Source organism: Gallus gallus, chromosome 1 (genome assembly GCF_016699485.2).
Source record: "Gallus gallus isolate bGalGal1 chromosome 1, bGalGal1.mat.broiler.GRCg7b, whole genome shotgun sequence".
In the NCBI taxonomy this organism is placed as follows: Eukaryota; Metazoa; Chordata; class Aves; order Galliformes; family Phasianidae; genus Gallus; species Gallus gallus.
In genome coordinates, this window is record NC_052532.1 from 98,621,036 (window position 1) to 98,636,560 (window position 15,525).

The window sequence follows — 15,525 nt, forward strand, 5'->3', positions numbered from 1 at the left end:
TCATTCATGACACTAAATACGCTGTGAGAAATGTTTCACTTCTATGGTTAATGGAACCACTCAACACTATCTCAGCTGACTATATTTTTTGCCACTGGCCAAATTTTGAATTACAGTGAGCAGACTCAAAGGTATTAGTAGTTTACATTTTTATAGAGCCTTTCATCTCATGAACTGCTGCCTTCCTTTACAAGCTGATACAGAAACCATATAATGATTGTTTGATCTACTGCAGCGCTGTAGAATTTAGTGGTCTACAGCAACATAGCTGTTTTGGAGACGAAATAAGGACTGTTGTATCCATTTGAAACACAGTCGGAATGTTGGAAGGAAGAATGTAATTTTTATATTGGGCATTTGGCCAAGTCATCAGAATTTGCACTTTACAGATACAATTACTGCAGTGGGATCTATAATGACCACAAATGGTCAGAACTTTGCTTTACCATGTCATCCAAAGATGCACTTGAGTCACTCTGCGCATCCTTTCACCATGCTGAGTCATGGGCTGACAAATGGATGAGAAAATTCTCTTCATACACTTATTTAGCTCCCTTAAGTAGAAGCTCTAGATACCTCACGAAAATGAACCAAACAGCCAAACACTACCAAAATAAAAATTTAAGCACAATTTCCAATCTCTTTAATCTACGCATGAAAACCTAGTTTGTTAGTCAAGTCAATGGCCATATAACTTTAGATCCCCTTCTCCCACTGCTAAATTACTTCAGAGTCTCCCTGTGGTCTTGTTCCTGCCCTCCCGAGAGATTATGGTGAAATTCCTCTGGTGAGGTCACTAGGCCCCCAGAAGATGATTCACTCTGCCTTTTTACCACTCTTAATCTGCTTGACAGATCAGAGAAGCGCCTGAAGGAAGGGAAGGGGAGGAACAAGACCACCCATTTCTGTTGCCAACAAGCTACTTCTGTTGCCAGCTTGTCTTTTTCAAACTTTCTCCCAAAGAACTTGTCCTGTTTTCACTACCATTTACCTTCCCAGGATGTTCTACATGACTTATCCAGTATCTTAGTATCTTCCAGGTTTAGAAATTTAGCTTGGTGGTAGCTGGTGAACAACCAACACTCGATATTGCCAAAAATTAGGTATCTTAATGATTCTTCGGTGACATATTAATATGCTTAAACTCCTAAAAATTGATAGACATAAAAGAACATATTAGCATTGTCAAAAAGTACAGTTTTTAATCACTCAAACTTAACTGTCAGATATTTGTTGCTCACTATGCAATTAAAGATGATCTTATACCCTCAAAACAGAGAAATGATAAAAAGTGGAGTGAGAAAACATTTTTGTTTTATCTTCCCCGTATATGCAGATGCTGATACTGATAAGAGTGAAGAATCATATTAGTTTTGAATAGATAAAGAGATTGCTCTTGGCAAATAGATTAATGTAGCTGTCTATACAAGCACAGAGGAAGAATTAAGAAGGGAAACAGATTAGTATTCTGCTGAACATGAGATAATCGAATATGATTTCTGGATTGGCAACTGGACTAATAGTAATCACTGTAATAAACCAGGGGCTTTATGTCTCTGATATGCAGTATTTGCTAAAAGATAGTTCCTTCTCAAGAGTAATGAGCCTGATTCTTCATCACTCATCTTCTTGTGTAATTATTTTTATGAGTTCAAAGTAAATCCATTGTACTACCAAACTAGATTTTTCCCCTCCATGTTGTGTTCATCTTGCATGAACATCATGACTACTCACTGTGTAGTCAATGAAGAAACAGGCTTAGTATACTTATTTTCTCTGTGAAAATATGAAAACATAAGAAATCTAGTGGACGACATCAGTAACTTGGCCATGACTTATTATTTAAATATTAGATACTTAAGTGCTGTTATAGCCAACCCTCTGGATAGTAAAACCAAAGAAATAAACTGGAATGGATTAAAAAAAAAAAACAAAAAGGAATCTGGCTTAACACCAAATAATACTTTTTCTTCTCTCATAATGATTTATTTCCAGCTAGTAAAAGTAGGCACAGCAGCATTGAATAATATGAGAACAAGTCACCTATAACCAACCTTGCCATTTAAAACTTAAAACGTCTGCTCAAGAGGCATTAGATATCTCAGAATTTTTGGCACAGGCCAATTTTTTTTTTTTCCTAATTTATTGTGACCCTTCATAGCTGAAGTGAAGGTAATCAAGATGAAATTATATGATTCTATATTTTATTCATATCATTCTATGATTCCATGAAATTATGAAAACAACCTAGCTAAGTGGTAAAGGTCAATAGCAATTCTTGTTTTAAGGTCTGGTTCTTACGAAGATATCCTCTCTCTATTGTCAAAATGGATTAACATTATAAAATGATATCACTTGTCACCTGGAAGATAAATAGATGTTAACACAACTAAAATCAAGTTTTGGCTTAAAATGTGAAAGCAATATGATTAACACTCCTTTTTATTTAGGAGGAATGGTCACAATTAGGTGCTGGTCTGAACAGTCTTATAACTATGTATTTTTTATAAATACTATGACTTTATAAATACTATGAACTACATTCAGATCTTGAGGTAGTGTGGCTCCCAGCACTCTAGCACTGAATTGGAGTGGAGAGCAAAAGAATTGCTTACATGCTTCTGTTACCTTCTGTTTTTCAGGATTACTGGCTTTGTGTTTAAACCAGTTATTCTAAGAACGTGAACAGTCTTGAGATCACTTGCTTATCTTCCAACCCAAAACTGTACGAAAGGAACCTCCTCTCGGGGAAGTAAGTAATATTTAGTTATTTCCCAGAATATCTCAGTTGAGTATCAAATACATAGAGAAATGCCTGAAAAATTCCCAAGAGTTTCACTGTTATTTTGCCATCAGTAATATCAGCAAGGCAGGGCAGAGACCTTGCTCTTAAAAGCCCCTGTAAATGTTTTTACTTGGTTGAGTCCCACCAATAGTTAGGCCCACAGTTACCAATAATGTATCAAAAAAACTTGATACAGGGATAAAAATAAATAAATAAAATACAAACAATCTATACTTCAAAATAGACAAGAGCCTTAACCTTAAAACAAACAAACAAACAAACAAACAAAAACAGAAGCTGGGAAAGAATGCTAGCTCAACTAATGGCCACGCTCTGAAAGACTTTGGAGTCCTCATGTTTGGGAGGATTTTACCTTCAGTGACTTGAATCCATGAAAAGACATATCTGTGACTGAAGTGATACAAGACGTGAATCTGTCAGAGCAAAAGACAGCGACAGTCAATACCTTCTACATAAATAAGAAACCAGAAGCTATCTGAGCCACCAGGTTCAAAGAACAGCTTTCAGCTATTGCTACTTATAAAAGATTCACTTTTGAAAATACCAGCTATGGTGTGATTAATTGCTTCTTTCTGTGTGACTGCCTGAAACTGTAACGGTCTCAAAAGCATCCTGAATGAATCTTCATACTAAGCGAGAAGGTTTAACAACAACAACAAAATCAACCTTTTATCTTGCCTCAATCTGAGAGTTGCGGTGATGACACCTAATTCAGAGAGGCGGCTGATCTGTGTCAGGCTGGGATTTAATGTTAATGAGGACCGCCACAATGCAAAACGCAGCCTCACTTTTCTGACCGAAAAAAATCACAAAAACTTCTAGATGACTCATCTCCTATATCTTGCACTTCTGTAATTTTCCAGTGATACAAAAACAGTTAGTACTGGTTGAAATACATTAGCAGCTTCGGTAATTAGCAGACATAACCATTTCTTGTCAGCTCCATGGGCTGTATCCTCAGCTGGTGTAAATCAATGACACTCCAGCAGTGTAACTGTATTACTTTGCACACCTCAAAATATCTGTGTATGTTAATTACTGCCTTATCCATTACTGCTGTTGTCAATTCAGACACCTGGTTTACAGTGGATGAGTTTGCTCCATATATTTAGAAGTTTCTGCACATTCCTCAAAGGATCTGTAGCAGTGAATGAACGTTCAGAATAAGCTGGGCACATGCTCTCCATTATCTATCAAATCGATGTTCAATAAAGCGACACCATTGCACATAAATCATGGCCGTAACTATTAAATCAAGCTGAGTTTGTATTGCTTTTCTTTCACTGTTGGGTAGAATTAACCATGCGGGCATATGTGAAGAGGCACGCTGTAATCTTTGGAGCTGGAAAAAGGAGTTAAAAGCCCCACCCAGCTCTCACAACCTAACCTTTGGAACATGCAGCTGATAATGTGAAACAGAACATAATGCCCTGGAGGAGATACATCTGGAGGTCAGCTCAGTCAGATACTGTGGAACTGTTCCAACAACGCAATCAAATATCTAACAAAACCTATAAAAAAAAAAAAATCACATCTTTGCTATAAAGACATCCAGGCTAAGCTAGATAAGGGTAGAGAGGTTTGATTTAATTTCTGTACCCCTGTCAGGCAACCCGAGTGCTGAATTTTCCCTCCACAAACACAAAGTGAGGTTTCTAACTGAAGCTTATTAAGGCTTAGTTTGTCTAACCCAAGCATAATACATTCATGTGTCAAGATCACAGTTGATTGTTCATCAGAGAAAAGTGAGACAAGATAATCCACTTTGCTGAAAACGTAATGCTTTAGGAATGTTACCAACTACTGCAAATGTTTAACTCCCTGTGCTTCATCGGTTATGTAACAAAAAAACCATTCAGGGGCTGATTCTTATCTCGTGCTCGCATAAAGCTGTGTCTAGACTAGGATTTGAAGGTGCGTTGTTTGAAAGTGTCAGCAGAGAGGTCTAGCTGGCGGATCAGGAAGCCCACCCCGTGAGAGACTTTCCCAGATGTGGATTTTTTGATTCAATTAATTTATAACACAAGGGGGTTGGGCCACTCTGAAAGTAGAGTGTGACTTCAGGTGAGATACGGAGGTCTTGCCTCTGCCTAGACCTAGTCCAGGGTTTTCAGAATCTAAGGCTTTGCACATCATGGGCATTATTCAGTATATCCACACTTGTGCCGCATGCATGGTATACATAGGTATCTCACATCAGATTGGATAGTACTTTGCTTTTGTAAGGCCTGTGTTAGGTATAGGAAATGACCTTGCAGTGATAGTCCACTCTTTGATAGCATCCCGTTAGAGAAATATGGTTCCAATCTTGATTCCCTGTTCTACCTTATCTACCTGGGTATAATATTTTTACCTCTTTATTGCCCCCATTTCCAACCAACTTGACCCAGCCACTCGCTCCCACTAAACATACATCTCCAGTTGCTGAGTGATGCGTTCGGAGGAAGGGCAGGAAGATTTACACAACATGCCAGCTGGATGTTAAGAAGCCATCCCACATTTTCTTTTAAAACATTACCTTGAATTTACCATCTTTGGTGCCTCCATCCCCAGTTTGCCCCTTTACAATTCAGCAGCATGTGATAACTGCAAGAGTCCTTACAGAGACTCACTGCATGCCCTTCTGTGGTTTGGACCATGCCATGTTGTTACTCTCACTATCTCAATGCTTTTAACAATTACAAGTGAAACATAACTTCTTTTTTTCTTCTTTTTTTCTTCCAAAGGATGACCAACTATTTCAAAATTACTTTTGCAGATTATTTTACAGTCACTTGTTTCAAGAGTATTTCTAAGGATTAATGCAATATTTTAGTTATAGGTTACATTCTAATTTGATTTTAAAACTTTGAAAGAAATATTTCCAATAGATGAAGAGAAGCCATTAAAGGTAAATGTGCAGTTTTTCATTTTATAAACACAGTTACTTTTTCATTTTTATAAAGGAGGATGTTAGGTGAGAAGAGAACCGGGTAAAGTTTAAACCACATTTTGAGAAAAATTAGGTAAACAGTCAAACTGCTGTCTAGAAATGTGAGGATAAATCTCCTACTGAAATCCATGGGAAAGTAATCATTCATTTTGCTGGTGCCAGGATTCTACTCTGTGTTTTATAAATTAAATATAGACAGATATACTAAAAGAAGATTTGTGAGGCGACCTGTGATGGTTGTTTCTGTAACAGAGCTTTCATTCTATATATGCATGCTTTAAAACTGGTGTGATAGCCAGTGCTTTACAGTATCATTAGGAAAACTGAGATGGTGAAACTGCTATTCAGAAATGTATTCTGCTGTCATATATGGAAGATATCAGCTCTTGGTAGATAAAAATATATTTTTAATGAAGAGAGGTGCTTCAGATGTTTTTATCTTGATTTAGGTCTAAGTTCAGCAAGTAAAGTTCAGTCAGACATCTGACTTCTACCCTTCCAGTATGCAGTAGGGTTTTCATGTTCAAAGTTAGGTGCATGTTTAAGTACATTACTGAATAGGAGCCAGAGTGAAAATATCTTTCTTTTAAGATAAAAATTCCCGCTTTAAGTTTTCTTCCTTGAACTCTGGCTCCAATTTGCAAATACTCTGGGGATGTTCAGGCTTCTGCATGGTGCCCAGTGGGAACGTCAGCAGTTCTGCTTCACTGCTGAGTATCAATAGTGCTCCGAGATCAGAGCTCAGAGTGAACACTTAGGAGGGGCAACCTTGTCAGTCAGCACTCAAGTACTTTGCTCTGTTCTTGACCAGCCCATGCAATTCTCATTGCCCTCGAGGTAAGATGAGTGGGTGGATCATGGAAGTGTACAAACGGCCTTCAGGATAATAATTCAATTCCACTCCTTTTACCTTGAAGCAGTATATTTCCACACACAACCAAGGTGCATAAGACAATATTCAATTTAGAGAGGTGTTTGGAAGAGGATGGGCTGTATTTAAAAAGAAGAGAGCAATGTGCCTTTTATAAATAATGCAGTGGCGTGCAGTCATAAGACAAGCCCTGGATTTAAAGGCAAATGATGCAGACTTCTTGGCCTCTCTGCAAGGTTCTCTGTGAGTAAAAGCTCACTGAAGTGACTGAGCAGGCAGAATAGCAAGTACAGCTGCTAAGCTTGTACTCTCCCTCAGTACAAAGGGCTGCTGCTGGCTCACACCGCAAGCCTTGCCAAAGAGGCGTGGGACTGGGGTTGGCTGCAGAAGAGGCTCCTCTATTCTGGCAATAGCCAGTGGAGAAAACTGTGCTCTACAGGTGTGTAGGAGTAACTGTGCTCCTAGAGAAGCTGGGGATGGAGACTGTCTCCACAGTGAGGGACCTGCCTTCAAGGCACAATGCAGCACTTCCTCCAACTAGGATTTCAAGCTTTCCTACTAACCTTCAGCTCAAGGAAAGTCACAGATAGCAAAAACATATTAGGAGACCTGTGCATCGAAGATTTCTCATCCCTCTCTGACTTATGGAAATGCTTAAGGGAAAACTCTCACAGTGTGTCACAACTCTGTGATCCTCTTTCAATTACAGTAGCTGACAAACATTTAAAAGCTAAGAGTGAGTAACTGGTTCAATGTAGTGTAAAACTTTTTTACAAAAAGATCATCTCAAATCTGATTCTGCCTTGTGCAGTTATCAGTTATGTTAGATGTCTCGTACTGGCTATTTAAAGTCTTTGTTCCTTTCCTATCTATTGACATGTTGACAGGTAGGACAGATGGAAAATATGAAGAAAAAAGGTCTTGCTACACATAACTCAGTCCATTACGATACTGGTAAAAGATTTATAATAAGAGAAGTTTAACATTCCTTTTTAATAATAACATTAAAGATTTTGTGTATAATTAAATGTGATATATAAATCATGCTGTTTGGGAGAGTTATTGACTACTGTTCTTATTCTGTCAAACTTAATATAAAATTAGCTGTTAATTTTCAAGCCAGCGTCTTTTCTTACCTGTGTATACTTTGGTTGCTTAGGTCTGAGTCAGTGAGATATTAATACCAGAGCATAGATTTTTTCTTAAGTTGTTATAGAGATGTTCTACTCAAGATGTGACTCCTTTTTCCATACAATTACCTGTATTTATTTGAGCTCTATCATGAACAAAGTTGAATACTCAAAACCTTTCTTCTAGTTTTAAAGTTGATATAAATTGTCTATCTTCAGTACACTTATTTGTCTTAGCAAACAGCGGCCCAGGTCTGCGGCAGACACATCAGAGCTCACACAGCTGGACAGTTTGCATCTATGCTAGATGTGGCCACTGTCTATGTATTTCCTCCTTGAATAATCCGTTGTGTACTGAGAATACTACACATTACCCAGGTTGTTCTGGAGACTAATGCTCACAAAAGTTTCACCTAGTATTAACAGTTATTTGATCTTCCTAAGCAGAGCATGAATAAAATTATCTTTTACATACTCTTGTACAGATATCTTAAATATTTAAATGAACTGCGCAGAAAACTTTCCTTTCGTGAAGGACCAATAAGACTTTGGACTTCACTTGAAACCTAGGTCACTCTGACCTTGTGTAAACGAAATCTTGCATTTCACCAATTTTTCACATGCTTGTTCTGTCTTGAACAAAACCTCAGAATCAAATAAGCATCAGCTTCAATGTAGAGGATGATTAACTTAAGGAGTTCTTGGCTTCTTCTTCAAGAAGGTTAACATGACCTTGAATGGCAGAAGAATATTATAGATTTGTATTGTTGAATCTTACGCAGAGTGTTGTTGTGAGATCACTTGAAAATGTTATTTTAAAGCGTTACTGAGCAGATATTTCTCTTTCACTGCTTTCTTGCGGTTTTTAGCCCATCTACAAACTGAAAATAATCAGTACGTTGGCTGTCTTCTGCCACAGTGATACTCAGCCAAATTCATGCACATATTTCCCATTTGCTTCTGTAGGAGTTTTATTGATGGCAGTGCTATAAATTCTACCTCTACCTTCTCTCTAATTGGCACCAACATCAAATGCTAAAGGATGTCCTTGGAAAATCAAGATGCCAGGAAGTAAAAATGCGCAGCTAAACCCAGTTCGTCATTGTAGATATAGCTATCTATTAATTTCTGTGAGCTTATTCCACACTGGAGCTTTGTTCTTCCCTTGTTAAAGTCAATAACAAATATGTTAACATGAATGGGGCAAAATTAGGCATATAAGTGAAAGAGAAGCCAAATCTTGTCTCAAGAATTCCCACTTCGGACTTACAGCCCAACACAGTGGTCACTGAAGCATTTCTAAAGGTCATAGAATGATATGATCTTTCCATAATTGTTAGTGGAATTCAGGCATCTTTATTCTGCTCTGCTTACTAGCCATGCTTATATAAAAAGTGGATTATTCAGAGCTCCTTTACTTTTGAAAGTGGGCATTATTTTTTTAGAGAGAAATAAAGCGAGCCCAGTTTCAATCAACTGAGGTTTATGTGCTAGCCACACCATGCACTTGTGTTTTCAAATTGTAATTTGTATAGAAAGTCAGTCTATTTTAAATGCTTAGACAAAAGAGTCTCAGAAGTTAATTCTATTGATAATGGAGGAGTAGGAACGATCTCAAGTCATGGTAATGCCCTAAATTAGATGTGAATTGCCATTCTAGTCATATGGCATATATTTGCAGCTCTTCCTTGAGATAAGACATTCTCACTGTGTTGCTACTCTAGAGGAACAGTGGAACACACACGTTATTAGATTGGCATCTAAGTGAGATGTGCTTTCAGTTGAAATGTGGAAAAACTGTCAAATTTTTAAGTCCACTCTTTTCAAAATTTCTGAAAAGAACCTTCATATTTTCTTCACTTCCTTTGCACACTGCTTATTTCCTCATTACAGTGAAAATGAGAATATACTTCCTGAAGCTGCCATTAAGAAAACGTCTTTGATGTGGGTGTATAAGAGTATTTGACACTGCTAATAGTCTCTCAACTTTATTATGGATGTTGTTGTTGAACATATTTATTCACATTGTGATGGCATCGATGAGCACTGGTTGTACCTTAGAGCCCAATTGTGTACTATAAAGCTATCTCAGATAGTCAAAGTAATCCATTAAAATCTGCTAAGGAGTATAAAACTTCCCCTAAGAGGGTACACACTTATACTAAGTTGGAAAGAGAAGAGGTGGAAAATGTACAAAAAAAAAAAAAGGATTAGAAGGAACACAGGACAGATATTACAGCAGAGAGAGAGAAAAAAACCTTAAGGCTGAACAAAATCAATCCAATTGGTCCATTGGGTAGAGGAGAAGAGAAGTAAAACCTTGGCAGTTTATTCAGGCTGGCTAAGTTTCAAGCCAGAGAACAGTTTAAGTGAAGTCAGTAACCCAGCTCACATCCTCAGTTATGCATGCATATAAGCCCAGCGCAACACTGATGAATCTTGCATGTTTCAGATGGTTTCAGAATGAATCATTTGAAAAAAAAAGGCAGATGGAGAGATAGACCAGAAGTACGGGGCTACTTGCTGTTTTGTGTGTCGTGTATTATTTCTGATGTAATCAAGCTGACTTTTCAGGTAAAAGTTGTTCAAATGTTCATACCTGTATTTCACACAGAGAACACAGTTGACAGTTTCCCTGTGATGGTCACCTTTTAGGAGGGTGTTTGATTAAAATGTGCCTGTTGAAAATGAGGATGCTACTAGAGCCACTGTTTGAAAGTTGTTTATCTCTAATTGGAGATGTGATACAGCAGAGCAGTTCTTGGGAGCAAAGTAGATTTACTTTTTTTCAACAGTTTTCCTTGAAATAGTGAAGAAAGCCATCATTTTGAATCTGAAAGCATGTTAGCATTATTGGAATTTTGAATAGTTTTGGGAAACATCATGTCACTATCACAAGCCTGGCTTCTTTTCAGAGAAAAGCAAAAAAAAAAAAAAAAAAAAAAAATTAAGGTTGCATTTTGAAATGTAGCAGTTGTAACAGTATGCACCAAAGGCAGGAGAGTCTGATTCCTTCTGTGTGACAGGAATGCCTAACCTGCCTGCCTGCAAAACAGCTTTATTTCATTTATTACACACTGAAACAGGTTGCCTGAGGAGGTTGTGGATGCCCCATCCCTGGAGGCATTCAAGGCCAGGCTGGATGTGGCTCTGGGCAGCCTGGTCTAGTAGTTGGCGACCCTGCACATAGCAGGGGGTTGAAACTCGATGATCACTGTGGTCCGTTTCAACCCAGGCCATTCTATGATTCTATGATTCTACAACTTGTCTGTAAATGATACAAAGATGAATAATCTGTAGACATTCCTGCATGGAAGCTTAAAGAGGATAGATTTAGGTTGGACATAAGGAAAAACTCTTTTACAGTGAGGGTGGTAAGGCACCGGAACAGGTTGCCCAGAGATCTGGTTGATGCCCTGTCCCTGGAGACTTTCAAGATGAGGCTGGATCAAACCCCACGCTACCTGATTTAGCTGTGCACGTCCCTGTTCTTTGAGGGGCAGCTGGACTAGATGACCATTAAGGGTCCCTTCCAACTCTAAGGATTCTATGATTCTATGAAGTGCCTTTCAACAGCTTTCACTTTTGATACCAGAAGATTTTGTCACCAGGAATGTATGTTCTGGAGCCATTATCTTCTGGATCGTTTTGGCGAGTAATTCACAGAGCTAAGCCAGTTAGCATCTGCTTCTTTCGCAGCCAGTAGCTGAAACAGCAAAACTGCCTCCACCTTTATCTTGCATGCCAAGAATGTCATGCAGTGAGGTACTGTACATGTACATGCTCACATGCAGCTGCCGAGGGATCCTTCTGTTGTCTTTCCTAGAATGAAATACCAAAGGTATAAGTGGATTTGTGATAGAGATCTAAAGGATTTCTGGAAGCTCTTGGTTGAATGAAAAGCAATAATTTTAACACAATTTCTATCTTTTCTCAAAAGTATCAGATTTAGACCAGAGCTGCATAAGAGCAAAATAAACTCCAAAGACCACCACCACAGCTATGACTGATTTCTTATTCATCCATAAGATGGTGACATTCAGCTTAGCTGACTGGGAAACTCATTCATCTGATGTCTGGTAGCAGTGCTTTCCCCTAGACTTCCAGAAGAGTACACACCCCTCACTTACTGCCCTACTGAAGGAAGCACCAAAGAGCAGATGTGCAGGCTCCAACAATCATTGCCCTAGCTGCTGCTGAGGAGAAGAAATAGCAGCTCTGTGGAGGGACACTGAGCAGGAGTCAGCAGTGGATGTGGCTGGGAGAGCCCGAAGGAAGGTACATGCAAGCACCAAGCTCCAAAAACTTGAGACCAGGGGCATAAATGCACGTGTGACCATTGCTGTGTCACCTCTGGAAGTCCAATCCCAGTGATCTGGGCACAGTCAGACTTCTGCAATCAAAGTGTCTCACTGGCAACATTGATTTTTCTGAATGATGAGAAGCCACTTCTGTGAACATCATTTATCCTAGCTCTGACATTCCATATCTATCTGCTTTCACTCCTTTACTTCTTGTTACTGGGTACACTGCAATACAGAGCTACATCGCTGAACACAGAAAAACTTCTTCCAGAAGGAGGCTGGCGTGTTTGAAAAGAAAAAGCTTTAGAGGAGGAAAGATGGTGGTGCATTAGTGGATGGTACAATGGACTACTGATACTGCCCCACTGAAACAAAGGGCCCTTTACAGGAATCCTCCGTTTGGCATGTGATAGACCTTGTGCCCTGGGATCACAATGGCTCACATACAGAGACAAGAAAGGAAGCAAGAAATCTTGTCATTTCTTTTCCCTGTAGGATAAACAGCATTGTATTCTACCTTTAACCCTGGAGGGAGACGCCACCACTTAGCAAGGAAATCTATATTAAGTGCACTTGCTGGAATTATTTACAGTATCATTTGTTCCAGAAAATGACACTGATAATATATCACTGAACTCAGAAAATGGAATTTGACATGGATAAAGGCCTTCTGAGGAGTAAAAAGCACCCTCCTTAATGAGCATGCCTTATTAAATAATTCTCCATTTTCCTGCCCTAAAAGAGAAGAAAAATACCATTGCTCTCCCACAATACTCTTTATCAGCTCACAGACAAGACACTTTTGGCACCCTGGCTTTAACCAGAAATGACTCCACAAAAAAAACAAGAATATTTCTCTTGTACCTTAGCAATATATTTCTTAGCTAAGCAAAATCTCCATCTCACTGTAAGGATATCAATTTGTCTGAAGAAATAAGGATTCATCTGCACATCTTTCATCACCGTAGACACCTACATAGTTATTTCCCATGTCAAATAATATCACCTGTAACAAATGAAAAGGGAGACTGACAGATCAGAAACTAAGGAAAAAATATGTTTATTTAGAGTACCCTAAGAATTCACTTCTTCTGTTTGCTTCGTCTTGCGGTTTCCAGATATGCCCGTATAACTTTCATATAGTGTGTCAGGAGTTTATTCAGGAAATAAAGATATCCTGCTGGCCAAATCTGTTTTTTCGTAATGGTAACCCTGCAGGTTGTATGCTACTAGCACAGTTTTTATGCCAAGAAGTTCCTGTATTAAACAGGAGAGGTTAAAAGTCAGTCCTGCCTTGCAGCTGCTTTTAGCGAACTTTGGCAAAGGTTCCCCAGTCTGTCCATAAATGTATGGTGCCACTGCAATATGAGAACATTAATCAATGTTATCTGCCTTATGATGACCGCAGATTACCTTGTGATTTTGATGGAAACCACAGACAGAAACACATATTCCCATTACTTCTTTTATTTTCAGTAGAGCAACTATAAACATTAGTTAGCTTTAGGCTTATTCCATGAGTTAATTTCAATAGTGAGCATTCTTTCAGCAGACGTTAAGAAAATGACTTGGTTATGCTTTCTCCCCCGAAACTCCTTTTATGAATTGAACATGGTGACATCAATTCTCTCTCTCTGCTTTGGAAAATTTGGATATTTTGTTATGTAAGTAACGTCCAGCCACAGTAAGGGCTCTGTAAAACTCATGATTAAAAGAAGGTAAAATGTACGCTGGTGTATGTATTTTATGTATGGTACTTATATAGGAGAATGCTTTTCTACTACAAAATGCAAATAAAGATCACAAATGTCAGATCTTTTTTTCAGTGACGGAAAGTCAATTGTAATTTTCAAGGCTGCTTTTAATATAAGATTAAGAGCAAAGATTCTTCCTGTGTACAGCTTAACTTAATGCTTGAACGTACTTCAGGAAAAGTCCTGTTACCTTCACTGATTATAGAGGAAACCAGGGGTCTGAAAACTTGGCTAGTCCGAAAAACACCTCGTTTCAATATGTAAAGCACATGTGAAGGCACCCACCCAGCTGTCACTTCTTTGTAAGTGAGAGGAAGAGGAGAATTGAAATCAGCTGTTACCTCATTTTCACAACCTGTTTCTTAGAAAGATGTGGAATGTCAGGTTTAGTAGATGGCAGCGATATATTCAAAGTATAAATGGAGATGGTTTTCAGAAAGCAAGCAACTAAAATCCTGTGTAATCCTGCGTCCATGTCAGGACGTATCATTGCTCAGATGTATTAATAACAGAGGCACGTAAAGGCATGTAAGTATGTAGAAGCAGAAATTAGACCAGGCATGTCCAACCAACAGCCCACAGGCTACATGCAACCCTGGACAGCTAGTAATACAGCCCCAGGAAACTGTAAACTTTTAATACTAATATGGTATGTTTCTTGAGTTGATTGCGTGTGGACTGAATGTAGACTATGAAGGCGACAGTGGAATTCTGTGGAGGGCAGAGTGCAGTGCAGAGTTAACTCTGAAACTTAAATTGTGGCAAGCTCAAGGTAAAGAAATAATTTTATGCATTTTTATATACTGGCTAAACACAGTTCTGTGAAGAGCAAAAAATATGCAGGAAATTGTTAATTGTTTACATATTTGCAACTCCATTTTCTGCTGACGTAAATGCATTACCTGTGAATTTTCAAAGGGAATGTATAGAGTTGTAATCAGACATTCAACTCAGAGAAAAATGTGATTATGTCTCTTTTCTAGACTTCTATAAGCTCTATCAGACAAACATATCCCTCGCTTCACAGTCATGCCTTGTTCATGTCATTGCTTTTTGGCAGTACGCACATTTGTAAACAACTGTTTTCCAGGATGAAGGACAGGAGGAGTAACGTTTTATCAAAAATCTCTGACCATCTTGAAACCTCACTAAGAACAGCAATCAGTGCCACCAAATCAGACATTTGTGCATTAGCTTCACCAAAAACAAGGTCAAACATCCCACTCATTTTATGGTTTTGTTACCCACTTTGTAAATATATTTTAATAAAAATCTAGGAAAATAAATTTTGTTACTATATTATGCATTTGATATGTGGCCGAAGGCAATTCTGACTCAGTGTAGTTGGCCAAAAGGTTGGGCTCCCATGAATCAGACCATCTGCATAAGTCTTCAAAGGGGAGACACACTTTTGTGATGTGATTTGAATTCCCAGGTTCCATAAAATACTTTTTTTTCCTTTTATGGTCCTTGGTAATCACATAGAATAGTTCTAAAACTTACTGCATATTGTAGCACTCATGTAAATGACAAACATATTGAACTTCTGAGTTACATCTCAACCATTAAAAAAATAATCACTTTTAACACCTATCAAAATTTATTATTGTTATCAGCAGCAAAGATGGTATCTTGGCATCTCATAAACCTCTTCTTTACTGTCCTCATTTATATACAAACTGATAGACCCTGACATTTTAATTGGGTTGTTTCAATCTGCTGTGGAAA

At 38.3% G+C, this 15,525-nt stretch overlaps 1 long non-coding RNA gene across 2 annotated transcripts in view; it reads left to right on the plus strand.

Annotated features, from left to right (window-relative positions):
• The window catches only part of LOC101749482, a 45,856-nt gene that overhangs the window by 16,997 nt on the left and 13,334 nt on the right, over nt 1-15,525 (plus strand). For both annotated transcript variants that reach the window (XR_005849482.2, XR_001470146.4), the window contains exon 3: nt 2,643-2,752. This is a non-coding gene — a long non-coding RNA (uncharacterized LOC101749482). The remainder of the gene's footprint in view (nt 1-2,642; nt 2,753-15,525) is intronic.